General features: G+C 43.8%; 3 non-coding genes across 3 annotated transcripts; 2 read left to right on the top strand and 1 right to left on the bottom strand.

Annotated features, from left to right (window-relative positions):
* The first annotated feature begins 234 nt into the window (after positions 1 to 234).
* On the top strand, positions 235 to 306 carry trnae-cuc (transfer RNA glutamic acid (anticodon CUC)). Its single transcript has one exon. It is a non-coding gene; the product is annotated as a tRNA-Glu (tRNA).
* Positions 307 to 1,071: 765 nt separating this feature from the next.
* Positions 1,072 to 1,143, bottom strand: trnag-ccc (transfer RNA glycine (anticodon CCC)). The gene has a single exon. It is a non-coding gene; the product is annotated as a tRNA-Gly (tRNA).
* Positions 1,144 to 1,424: 281 nt separating this feature from the next.
* Positions 1,425 to 1,496, top strand: trnae-cuc (transfer RNA glutamic acid (anticodon CUC)). Its single transcript has one exon. It is a non-coding gene; the product is annotated as a tRNA-Glu (tRNA).
* The last annotated feature ends 10,647 nt before the right edge of the window (positions 1,497 to 12,143 follow it).

Genomic DNA, 12,143 nt, shown 5'->3' with positions numbered 1-12,143 from the left:
GCGATGACACACTCACTCTTACTCAGGAATCTTTCTATTTCTCCCTGAAATAAGAGAGAAGTCTAAAGCGTGAAAGTTGTGCTTGCTTGGATTCATTCTCCAGATGTGCAGAATTGCTTTCATCTAAGGCTAAAATGTTCACAACTTCAGTACAATGCACTGTGCCAAATAATTTGCCAGTTAGGAAGAGTTCACCACCGTGTTGCAACCTGTACCGTGTGCACTGCTTTTGGGTCCCTGATGGTCTAGTGGCTAGGATTCGGTGCTCTCACCGCCGCGGCCCGGGTTCGATTCCCGGTCAGGGAATGAGGTAATCAGCTTTTGGCACTGTGTGTAGCGTAAACCTAAGACACTTCTGCTGTTGTTATCCAATGAGATCCAACTAGAATGTCAATTTAATTGAGCCCTGTCACAAATTCAATAGGACCTTGGTTTGTAAGAAGTCATCCTATGTGCACCACTTGATTTGAAATAACACTTTACAGCCAGCAGATTTAGTACTTCTCTTTAGAGAAGGGCTCGCTTAACTCTTTTCAGCAGCTCTAGGACCGTTGTGGCTTTTAAAAACTAAAAGAATGATCAAGTTTTTCTGATACTTTGATGTGTAACACGGTGCTTAATAACATCTTGAGCAGCAAAGAGAAATGCCATTTGTCATTAAATGACATGGGCATCCACGAATGATACGGAAAAAGAGAAATTTCATGGTCTATTGTCGGACAAAATGTTTTTGTCCGCGGAATTGGAGCATTTGGCCATCTGGCAGGTGCTGGCCGTCCATCCGTCCGTCCGTCTTGTATTGAGTTTGAGGGAGGCCCGTTTTTTGTGTCGTACGGCACTGTGGAATCTAATCTTCCCCACTTGCTTTGTAGAGGAGGAACTTAGAATGCACATGAGATAACAGACCATCACTTTAAATGAAGAGTCATAGCAAAACATGCTTCTTTGGTAGAAGAGTAGCTAGAGTGCATTAAGCTTGAGACTGTGTTTCCCCAACAAGCCACCCATTGTCTGAACAGAGGTATAGATAGCAAGGTACATTTGAAAGCTGATTATACAAGGAGCAGAGAATGCATTGGCCGGGAATCGAACCCGGGTCAACTGCTTGGGAAGCAGCTATTCTCTCCACTATACCACCAATGCCCTGACAGACCCTTATTTAGTCATCTATCAACTGTTTTTCTTGCAGGGCTATGACACACTCACTCTTACTCAGGAATCTTTCTATTTCTCCCTGAAATAAGAGAGAAGTCTAAAGCGTGAAACTTGTGCTTGCTTGGATTCATTCTCCAGATGTGCAGAATTGCTTTCATCTAAGGCTAAAATGTCCACAACTTCAGTACAATGCACTATGCCAAATAATTTGCCAGTTAGGAAGAGTTAACCACAGTTTTGCAACCTGTACCGTGTGCACTGCTTTCAGGTACCTGATGGTCTAGTGGTTAGGATTCGGCGCTCTCACTGCCGCGGCCCGGGTTCGATTCCCGGTCAGGGAATGAGGGAATCAGGTTTTGGCACTGTGTTTAGCGTAAACTTAAGACACTTCTGCTGTTGTTATCGAATGATATCCATCTAGAATGTCAATTTAATTGAGCCCTGTCACAAATTCAATAGGACGTTGGTTTGTAAGAAGTCATCCTATGCGCACCACTTGATTTGAAATAACACTTTACAGCCAGCAGATTTACTACTTCTCCTTAGAGAAGGGCTCGCTTAACTCTTTCCAGCAGCTCTAGGACCGTTGTGGCTTTTAAAAACTAAAAGAATGATCAAGTTTTTCTGATACTTTGATGTGTAACACGGTGCTTAATAACATTTTGAGCAGCAAAGAGAAATGCGATTTGTTATTAAATGACATGGGCATCCACGAATGATACGGAAAAAGAGAAATTTCATGGTCTGTTGTCGGACAAAATGTTTTTGTCCGCGGACTTGGAGCATTTGGTTATCTGGCAGGTGCTGGCCGTCCTCCGTCCGTCCGTCTTGGATTGAGTTTGAGGGAGGCCCGTTTTTTGTGTCGTACGGCACTGTGGAATCTAATCTTCACCACTTGCTTTGTAGAGGAGGAACTTAGAATGCACATGATGGCAGGTGAGATCGCGTGTGATGCTGTGAACTCTCGCGAGTCCAGTGCGGAATCCAACATGGCGTCCTCCATCTAGCTCTAAAAACAGCGCTAATATCCACAACAAACGCCAGATAACGACACCCAAAACCTAAAAATATAGGTCTGAAACCTCTACGTGGACTGCTCAACATATCGTTCACCCTGGAAGAGACGATCGAGTCACTTCATTAGTTTGTAGAGGAGTGTTTTCAACGTGTCGTCATGGGGAAAACAACGCAAGCGACCAAACGCAGCCGCGAAGCCGAGTCCCCGACAGCTGCCACCTGGCCATAGAAGGAGTTTGTGGCCATCCTAGACTCCATAAATGAGCGATTGGCGAGCTTTGATGCCAGGCTTGCTCTGGTGGAGATCCTCCACAAGGAATTCCAGTCCCTGCGAGAATCCCTGGAGTTTAGCCAGAATCAGTTAGTGATGCTAACCGAAGAAAACAAAACACTGAAAGACTCGGTAAAGCAACTTTCCGAGGGGATGACAAACCTCAACAAGGAAAATAAACAAATAAAGGAGTCCCTTCTCGACATTCAGGCCCGTAGCATGAGAGACAACCTGGTTTTTGCCGGGCTTCCGGAACTTGAGGAGGAGAACCCGGAGACCACCATCAAAATCTTCCTTCACAAACAGCTGAATCTCCCGAAAGAAGCCGTGGACACAATCACCTTCCACCGGGTTCATTGCCTCGGAGGGAGGAGACTAGACCACCAGCGACCCAGGCCGATCGTCGCCAAATTCGAACACTTCAAGCAGAAGGAACTGGTGAAGAGCCGAGGACCTGGTGAGAGCTGGGTGGAACGGACTTTAGCGTCAACGATCAGTTCCCGAAGGAGATCCTGGATCGTCGCAGGCGTCTGCATTGAAGAAGTTCATAGAAGAAAACTCCCGAGCTGTCATCGCCGTGGATAAACTCTATGTGAACGGTCAACTCTTCAGAGACCCAAACATCACCCCCTGGCTTTATTAAGTATACTATTTTCTCCGCCGATATAACATCTTGTCAGGTAACCACACTGAACAGTAAACACGAACACTTATGCATACTGGCTTGAGATAAAACTTAGGACTATGCATAGGTAACACTAGTATACATAATACACATAGCCGCACAAAGGTAGGTCACTGCTTTATGGCTGTGAACATTTCACCCTCCATCACCTCCATATTCTTTTTTGTTGTTGTTGTTCTTGTTGCTGCTGCTGTTGTTGTTGCTGTGGTTGTTGCTCTTGTGGTTGTGGTCATGGTTGTTGCGTCTATTTGGGCTTTTTTTTTATCTCACACTTCTACTCTTTTGCACTGTTTTTCTCTTCTTTCTCTCTTCCCCAACCTGCTGCGTTTCCACTTCAGTATGTCATATTAATGTTAACATGCACGGCACAGAAGGAGATTTGAGTAGCACACGTAATCAAACGCCACGCTTACACAGCACTGACAGCGCACAAGCACTCAGAGCAGAAGCACAATCAGTCGCTTGCAAGCATAAATGCACACACATGCAAGGGATGCTCTTAACAAGCATCCAGTTATTGATCCAGAAGGCAGATTTATAATTGTTACCTTATTGATCCAAAATATTTATGCATTGCTAATATATATGGCCCAAATGTTGATGACCCCTCGTTTTTTCACTCCTTTTTCACTTCACTCTCTGATCACTCAGTTAACACACTCATCATAGGAGGGGACTTTAACATGGTATCTGACTCAGTGGACAGGTGCAGTACTACAGGAAGTCAGCGGAACTGGCAGTCCGCAAATGTTGTTAAACAATATATGAATGATTTTGGTCTTTGTGATGCTTGGCGCTCCCACCACCCCACTCTCAGAGAGTACACCTTCTTCTCAGCAGTACACCACTCATATTCAAGAATAGATTATTTCTTAGTTAGCAGTTCTCTGATGAGTAATATTTCAGACACCAAAATCCACCCCATCACATCAGTGATCACGCTCCAGTTTCTATCACACTGAAGAATAACAGAGTTACACCACCAGTTAGAAATTGGAGATTTAATACATCATTACTTAAAGACCCTGATTTTATTGATTATTTCAAAAGGGAATGGTCTATATATCTGGAAAATAATGAGCTGCCAGGAATGTCAGCTTGTGTTCTCTGGGAAGCGGGAAAAGCAGTTATGAGAGGCAAAACAATCTCTTTTTCATCAAATAAGAAAAAGAGGGAAAGTTCAAGAATATCAGATTTAGAACTCAGGATTAAATCATTAGAAGTTGTCTACAGTGCCTCCAAAGAGGAACACATACTGAATGAATTAAGGAAAGCTAATCTTGAACTAAATGAAATTATTGATAAACAAACACAGTTCCTGATACAAAGACTTTGCTTGGAGAATTTTGAGCATGGCAATAAATCTGGAAGGTTCCTAGCAAATCAATTAAAGATAAACAAAGAGAAAACAACAATCTCTTCGGTTAGGGATTCGGAAGGAAATATTACCCATGACCCTGATGTAATCAACAATGCTTTTAGGGACTTCTATAAAGCCTTATATTCATCACAAAATGATCCACCAGACAGAAACATAGATCAGTTTCTTAGTAACATCAACCTCCCAAAATTACAACTCGAACAGGCCACGGCTCTGGATTCACCCTCTCAACAGGAGAACTCCATGAAGCCATTCAACATATGCCTAGTAACAAAGCCCCAGGACCAGATGGTTTTCCAGCTGAGTTCTACAAAGAATTTTGGACTGTTTTGGAACCTACATTTCACAAAATGGTCAGACAAAAAAGTCAAGGAGAATGGCAGATTATCCCCTAACATGAACTCTGCTAACATTATCCTTCTACAGAAACCAGGAAAAGACCCTGTACTTCCATCCAGCTACCGCCCAATATCACTAATAAATGTAGACCTCAAAATAATCTGCAAAGCTCTCGCCGAAAGAATAGAAAAAATAACTCCCCTTATAATACATCCTGACCAGACAGGTTTTATAAAGGGTAGACACTCATCCACTAACACACGCAGACTAATTAATCTCATAGATTATTCTACCATCAACAACTTGGAATCGTCGACAATCGTCTCTTTAGATGCTGAAAAAGCATTTGATAAAGTTAACTGGAAATTTTTATTTGCAGCATTAAACAATATCGGGTTTGGGGCGTACTTCATTAACTGGATAAGGATACTATATAGCTCCCCAAATGCATGTGTCAGGACAAATTATCAAATTTCTCCAAGCTTCAGTCTGCAGAGAGGTACCAGACAGGGTTGCCCACTTTCACCCTCACTTTTTGCAATCTTCATCGAACCTTTAGCAGCCGCTATCAGACAAGATGGAAATATTAAAGGCATCCATCCCAAAAATATTGAACATAAAATAAGTCTTTATGCTGATGATGTATTACTTTTCCTTCAGAACTCAGAGACATCTCTCACTCACACGATCACACTCATAAATAAATTCTCAGCACTTTCTGACTACTCTATCAACTGGTCTAAGACCACCGTTCTGCCCATCAACTGTAGTTTCAAGAATATACCTGCTATCACTTTACACTCAGGAAATATTAGATACTTAGGCATAAACATTTCCTCCAGGCTGTCAGAGCTAACAAAGCTAAATTATGTTCAACTCTTAAAGACAGTAGAGGATGATCTCACTCGTTGGAAGTCATTACCCATATCACTTATGGGGAGAGTCGCTACCATTAAAATGATGGTATTACGAAAAGTTAACTATTTGTTTTCAATGATCCCCATAAAACCATCCGCTACTTGGTTTAAGTCACTAGATTCATGCATCTCCAAATTTTTGTGGAAAAACAAACCACCACGTATTTGTTTAAAAGCTTAATTTTCAGCACTATTTCTTAGCCAATAGGTTACAATATATATCAAAATGGTTTAAATCTAGCCCACTAGATGAACCATGGATAAATATAGAACAAGCTTTATGTGATAATATGGAAATCTCAGACCTGCCACTTATTAGTCCAAATGTAAAACATCACAAATGCTTCAAAAGCATTAACATCAGCACCTCTCTGACAGCCTGGTGGGAATTTTGGAATTTCTGAAAATTACAAAATCCTCACTTCTCCCGTGTAAACATACACCCATCTGGAACAATCCTGACTTCCTGCAAAACAAAAAAATGCTAAACTTTACTCTATGGAACAAAGGAACAAAACATCTGGAACATGTTGTCCAAAATGGAAATTTTATTTCATTCGATGTGCTTATATCACAACATGGGTTAGGAAGCAATACATAATACGTAAATCTATAATAACTAAGAAATATATCCTCCAACAACCAGACTTACAACTCCCCATTAGGGTAGCAGAATTTTTAAGCTTCTGCACACAAAAACTGCTATCAAAAATATATAAATTACTGTCTAAGATGGATGATACAATTTCTTTACCATCCTCAAAATGGGAGGCAGATCTATCCCTCAGTTCTAATTCTAACCATAACTTCTGGCCACAAATATGTTTGAACACCTTCAGAATGACTCGAAATCCTAATTTGCAGCTCATACAATACAAAATCCTTCACAGAACGCATTATACAGGACAAAGGATGTTCAGGATGGGTCTAACACACTCAAATATCTGCTCACATTGCACAGATAACATACCTGATAATTATGCACACGCTTTATGGTTTTGTGCGCCTGTCCAGAAGTTCTGGCTTGAGGTCTGTGAGGACCTATCAACATGGCTAACGTGTAGTATTTATGCATGCCCCACACTGTGCATACTGGGTGACTTGGACAACATCAACATGGAAATGAACTCCGCACACATGGTCCTCACAGTGCTATGTATCGCAAAGAAAACTATTCTCATGAACTGGAAAGCAAAGAGGAATCTGTGTATTAACCAGTTTAGAAAATTTCTTTTAGATTATATTAGCATGGAAACAATGTCTGCCTCCTCAAAAGATCAACTGGCTGAATTTCATTCTCTCTGGTCCCCTCTGATTAGCTTTATCACATAGTGGGGGTGGTGTGTTGCTGTCCCGCCGCTCTGGGCGGTCGGTTGTGGGCTGGGGGGGGCTGTGTGGCTTCGGGTTTCTGGTGGTCTCTCGGGTCGTGGGGGCCGGGTTGATCATTGCTGGGGGCGACTGTGTGTCTGGCCTGGTTGACAGTTTGGGGGACTTGTGGGTGGAGCTCTCTTGCGGTGTTGGGCGTGGTCTCTTGGTGGGCATGGGGGCATGGTCGCTGGCTCTGGGTCGGGTGGCCGCGCCACTCTGGCGTGGGTTGTAGTGCTGGGCCTGGGTCCTGGTGTCTGGGCGCTGCCTTGCGCCCCGGGGGGTGCCCTGCCTGTGCCCGGGGGGGTCTGGTTGCCCTGGGCACGCCACCGTGAAGGTGGGTCGGTGCGGGTCCTGGTGCCGGGCTGGTTGCTCTGGGGTCTCTGATGTGCCTGCAGGCTGTTCTTTGTTAGGGTGGGGTGGCGTGCGGTGGGGTGTGGCGGTGCTTCTCCCCTGTTGGGGGCGGCTTGGGTGGGCCTGGGTGATGGTGGGTCTCAGGCCCGGGCTGTTATGACTGGAGTGATTGTGTGGTTTGTTTGTTGTTTATTTGTTTTTGTTTGTTGTGTTCTGTTTTGTTTTGTTCTTTTCTTTATGTGTAGGGGCCGTCTGGGGTGGGTCGGGTGGGTGCCTTCGGGTTGCCAAGTGGCTCCCCGAATACGCTGCGGGCCCCGGACCTGGTGAACATGGAGCCCTCCTGCTCTGTGGCGGATCCCAGGAAACAGAGGTGCCTATTGCAGCCACTCCTTGGCTGCCCTCTCCGGGGGAGCCTCTCTCCCCCGGTTTTCTAGATCCCCATACCCCCTCTCCTTTCTGGCTCCTGTACACAGCACACACTCACGCACGTAGGGTTTGAGGGCGGGTGTGTTCTGTGGGGGGCAGCGGATGGGTCCACTTAGGTGGTCCCATTTGCTGCACTCTGCAGCCCCCGCCCTTGTTTTAATTATACCTTAGACATTACTAATCACGAGACACACACACACACACACACACACATTAGGTTTTGGGGGACGACTGAGTGGTATCTGGTGGGCGGGGCTGTTTGGGTATGTAGGCTGCCCGGAGGGCCACGCTCCCAGTTCCACAAGGTTGCTTGCCCCTCAATTTTAAATGCTCACTATTAGAAAACATCAAGTAGCCAGAGGGGAGAGGGGAGGGGTCTTCCCGCACCCCTGTTGCCTGGTTGCTGCCTGGGGCGGGGGGGCCAGGAGGAGGAGTTGTCCTGCTGGTACGGACAGGACAAGGGAAAAACAAAAAAAAAAAAAAAAAAAAAAAGAGGAGGAGGAGGGGGTGCCCTGCGTTTCTCGGTTGATGGTGGTCGCTGGAGTCCTGGCTGGGATAGAGACATCCTCGCTGCTGTGTCCTTCAGTCTAATCTGTACAGTCATGTTTGGGTTTGCCGTCCCAACAGCATGACGTAAGTGTGCACCAAGTAATCTGCATCAGTTCGATTTGGATGCACGCCATCAGGTCTGAAACGCTCCTTACAGTTCCAAAAGATATTAAAGTTATCAATGAACTTAATCCCATGGGCAATGCATGCATTTGACAACCATGTGTTTAGGCCAAGAAGTCTGCTGAAAAGTTCAATTCCTTTACCCACAGTAGGAATGGGGCCAGAAATGGAGACCCGGTGTGCTCCATAGTGACACAGTCTCTCCAACAGCAGAGAAAAATTCTTCTTCAGGATCTCAGAGCCAGTCTTCCTTCTCAGAACATCAAAAGACCCTGTGTGGACCATGATCCTCGTGCCATCTGGATGAGTAGACAGAATGGTTGGCAAAATATCTATCAGTTCCCTGACTGATGTATCAGAAAAAGTTATATTTTCCATCTTTGCCATTCTGACATGCTGTGTTATAGAGTCCCCGATTAGAATGGTGTCTATTCCTTTGTGTGGAGGTGTCGATCGCTTCTGTAATCCTCACCTTGGTTGTGGGATTTGGGCTTCTCCTGATAATCTGGTCAGCCCTTGGCTGAGTTTTGGGGCCATTTGTTTTCATTCATCACATTCTATTTGGAATCAACGGATCATATCTATTATGCAATGGAACTTCAGGTGGCGGAGTGAGTGCCTGAGGTTTAGGTTTTGTGCCGGGTTTACCTCTGGGTTTGCTCACTGATACTGCAGGGTGAGGAGACATTGTTCTGTTTGTAAACAGGAGGGCTAATACCGTTTACAAATATACAATTTAAAGAAAAGGAATAAAATTATAGCCAAGACTTGTGGAAAGTAGAATTATTTAAAAATGAATAAAGCTGTAAGCAGCAACGTCTGCACTTTTCAGAAGCAGGAAGTAAAAACCATTGCAGGCGCCTACATCTTCATCACCATTTCAAAAGTAGTTCTGGCATAATATTTTACTTTGATGACTCTACAAGACAAACTAAAAATACAGAGACAGCTGTACAGTTTTAGCGTCAACAGTCACTGCTCCTCCCCATGTGGAGAAGAGGCATTGCAGCTCACTTCCTTGATTAAGGACATTACTACTTTGTTATGGCTGGGGGTGGTGTTACTTGGCTGAAAACTGGATAGGACCCTGCTGGCAACTGGCTGTACAGAGCCATCATTTTGAGTAGCTGCATCTATAAGAATATGCAGCTCCAAATAGTTCCCTCCAACTTAAATCCCTTTCCAAACATCACTGGCTGTTTCTCCCTGGTTCCCTTTCTTAGAAAGGCCTTGGACAGCCACCCTTCCATCGAGACAAATAAATAAATTATTCAGAGCCAAGGAATTGTTTCAGCAGCACACATTGTACAATACCACCGTTTTATTTAAAAAGAGGTTCAGGCTGGCAAGTTTGACAGCCGCCTCATACGACAGCTTCTTCCGTCGGATTGGCGACCGCCACTGCTGCGGCGGCTTCTTCCGTCGGATTGGCGACCGCCACTGCTGCGGCGGCTTCTTCCGTCGGATTGGCGACCGCCACTGCTGCGGCGGCTTCTTCCGTCGGATTGGCGACCGCCACTGCTGCGGCGGCTTCTTCCGTCGGATTGGCGACCGCCACTGCTGCGGCGGCTTCCGTCGGATTGGCGACCGCCACTGCTGCGGCAGCTTCCGTCGGATTGGCGACCGCCACTGCTGCGGCAGCTTCCGTCGGATTGGCGACCGCCACTGCTGCGGCAGCTTCCGTCGGATTGGCGACCGCCACTGCTGCGGCAGCTTCCGTCGGATTGGCGGCGACAGCCAGAGAAACATTCACTTCTCTTTTAGCCTTCAGATTTACTTTTGAGATGTCAGCTTGCTTATATTTCATGTCGCCAATGGATGCAGCAGCTTTAACTGCTTTGCTTTCCATTAAGACTGCAAAGAATTTCAAAAGTGGATTAAGAAATATAGACAAGTTAGCCATAAACAGAAAATGCAAATACTTCAGACCTGCCCCAATAAATGGCATTAAACTCAGTTTAGTTACTTTTCTTGCAGTGTGACAAAGCTTTAAAGGGCTTTACCATATCCTGACACGTACTATACAACTATGCAGAAGTCAAGTAGACAGCAGCAGATTGAAACGGGTCACTGTTCAGACAGAAGTCTTGTGAAAACCATTTTCCAGTCGATGCTCAAACGCAGTTTATAAAGTTTCACCATCCAAGGAAGACTCAAACTCATTTTGCATACCTTCTTTTGAGTTCTTCCCCAAAATGGAATCCATTGGCTGGACAAGTTCAAGGGGTTTCCTTGAAGACAAGTCTATGACACAGAAGGCATTGAGTTACTATGAAAACCTACAGCTTTAAAACATTTCTTACAGCTGTCCTCACCGCTTTGCTTTTTCTGAACCTCATTGGCAGCTCCATGATTCATCCCAACTATTGGCCAACATGATCCTATGGAGAGAGCATATTTTTGCACAAATGCTAATCGTGAGAAAGAACAACAGACACAATCCAGTTTTAGGACTTAACACCAAAAAGAGCAGACAAAATGCAAAACCTTTGGCCAGCCAAGCCGTCAGCACAGAAATCAGCAGGACTCCAACAGCTCCCATTGTTCCAGTCAGCAAACAACATCCCAACCCACCTGTGAGGTTTAAATCAGCTCCTCGTGGAGGTGACACAGCTGTTGCTCATCAGGTATAATTAGATTTAGAAGATTCAGGGCTCATTCAGATAATAGTGAATTAAAAATACCAAAAGTGGATTTAAATAGTAGTATTGAGGATTTTAATCTTTATATATGTAATGCTATTGTAGAAGTGGCTAGTCAAACTATAAGGATAAAAGGTGGGGAAAAGGAAAGGAAGTTGGTACCATGGTGGACAATAGAATGTACTGCAGCTATTGAAGAAACAAAATAAAGCCTTTAAAGTATTAAAAAGATATCATAGCCCTCAGAATTTGAACGAATTCAAAAAATTGCAAGCGAAGGTAAGAAGAACTGTTAAAAGTGATTAAAAGAATGAAAGGAATTAAAAGAGTGAATGGATATCCAATATTAAATAATGGACAAACAACAGCAGTGAAAAATAAAGATAAGGCAGAGATGTTGAGAAAAGTGTTTGTTAGAATTCATAGTTCTGAAAATATCAGTGTAGTAGGGCGAGAAAAGACAATTCTGAAAAATAAGGAGTTATTGGAAAAAATGGTCGAATCGAATGATTTATTTAATATGTCATTGACAATAATGGAATTGAATAGGGCAGTTTAAAAATATAAATGATCAGCTCCAGGAAAGATCAGATTTGTTATGTAATGGTAAGTAATTTAAGTGAATTTTCTGAGAATATTTGATTGGAATTGTATAATAGAATTTGGGAGGAGGGAGAATTACCAAAAAGTTGGAAAGAAGCTGTGGTTATACCAATTAGAAAGCCAGGAAAAGATGAATCAAAACCAAAAATCAAAAATTATAGACCAAGAGCTTTAACATCCAATATATGTAAAATAATGGAGAGAATGGTAAATGAAAGATTGTTATATTATATAGAAAGTAAAGGACTTATATCAAAGTATCAAAGTGGATTTAGGAGAGGGAGGAGTACAATGGATCCAGTAATATGTCCAGAGA

Source organism: Odontesthes bonariensis, chromosome 8 (genome assembly GCF_027942865.1).
Source record: "Odontesthes bonariensis isolate fOdoBon6 chromosome 8, fOdoBon6.hap1, whole genome shotgun sequence".
NCBI classification, from domain to species: domain Eukaryota; kingdom Metazoa; phylum Chordata; class Actinopteri; order Atheriniformes; family Atherinopsidae; genus Odontesthes; species Odontesthes bonariensis.
Note: the sequence above shows the minus strand (reverse complement) of the source record. Positions and strands in the feature narration are given on the sequence as shown.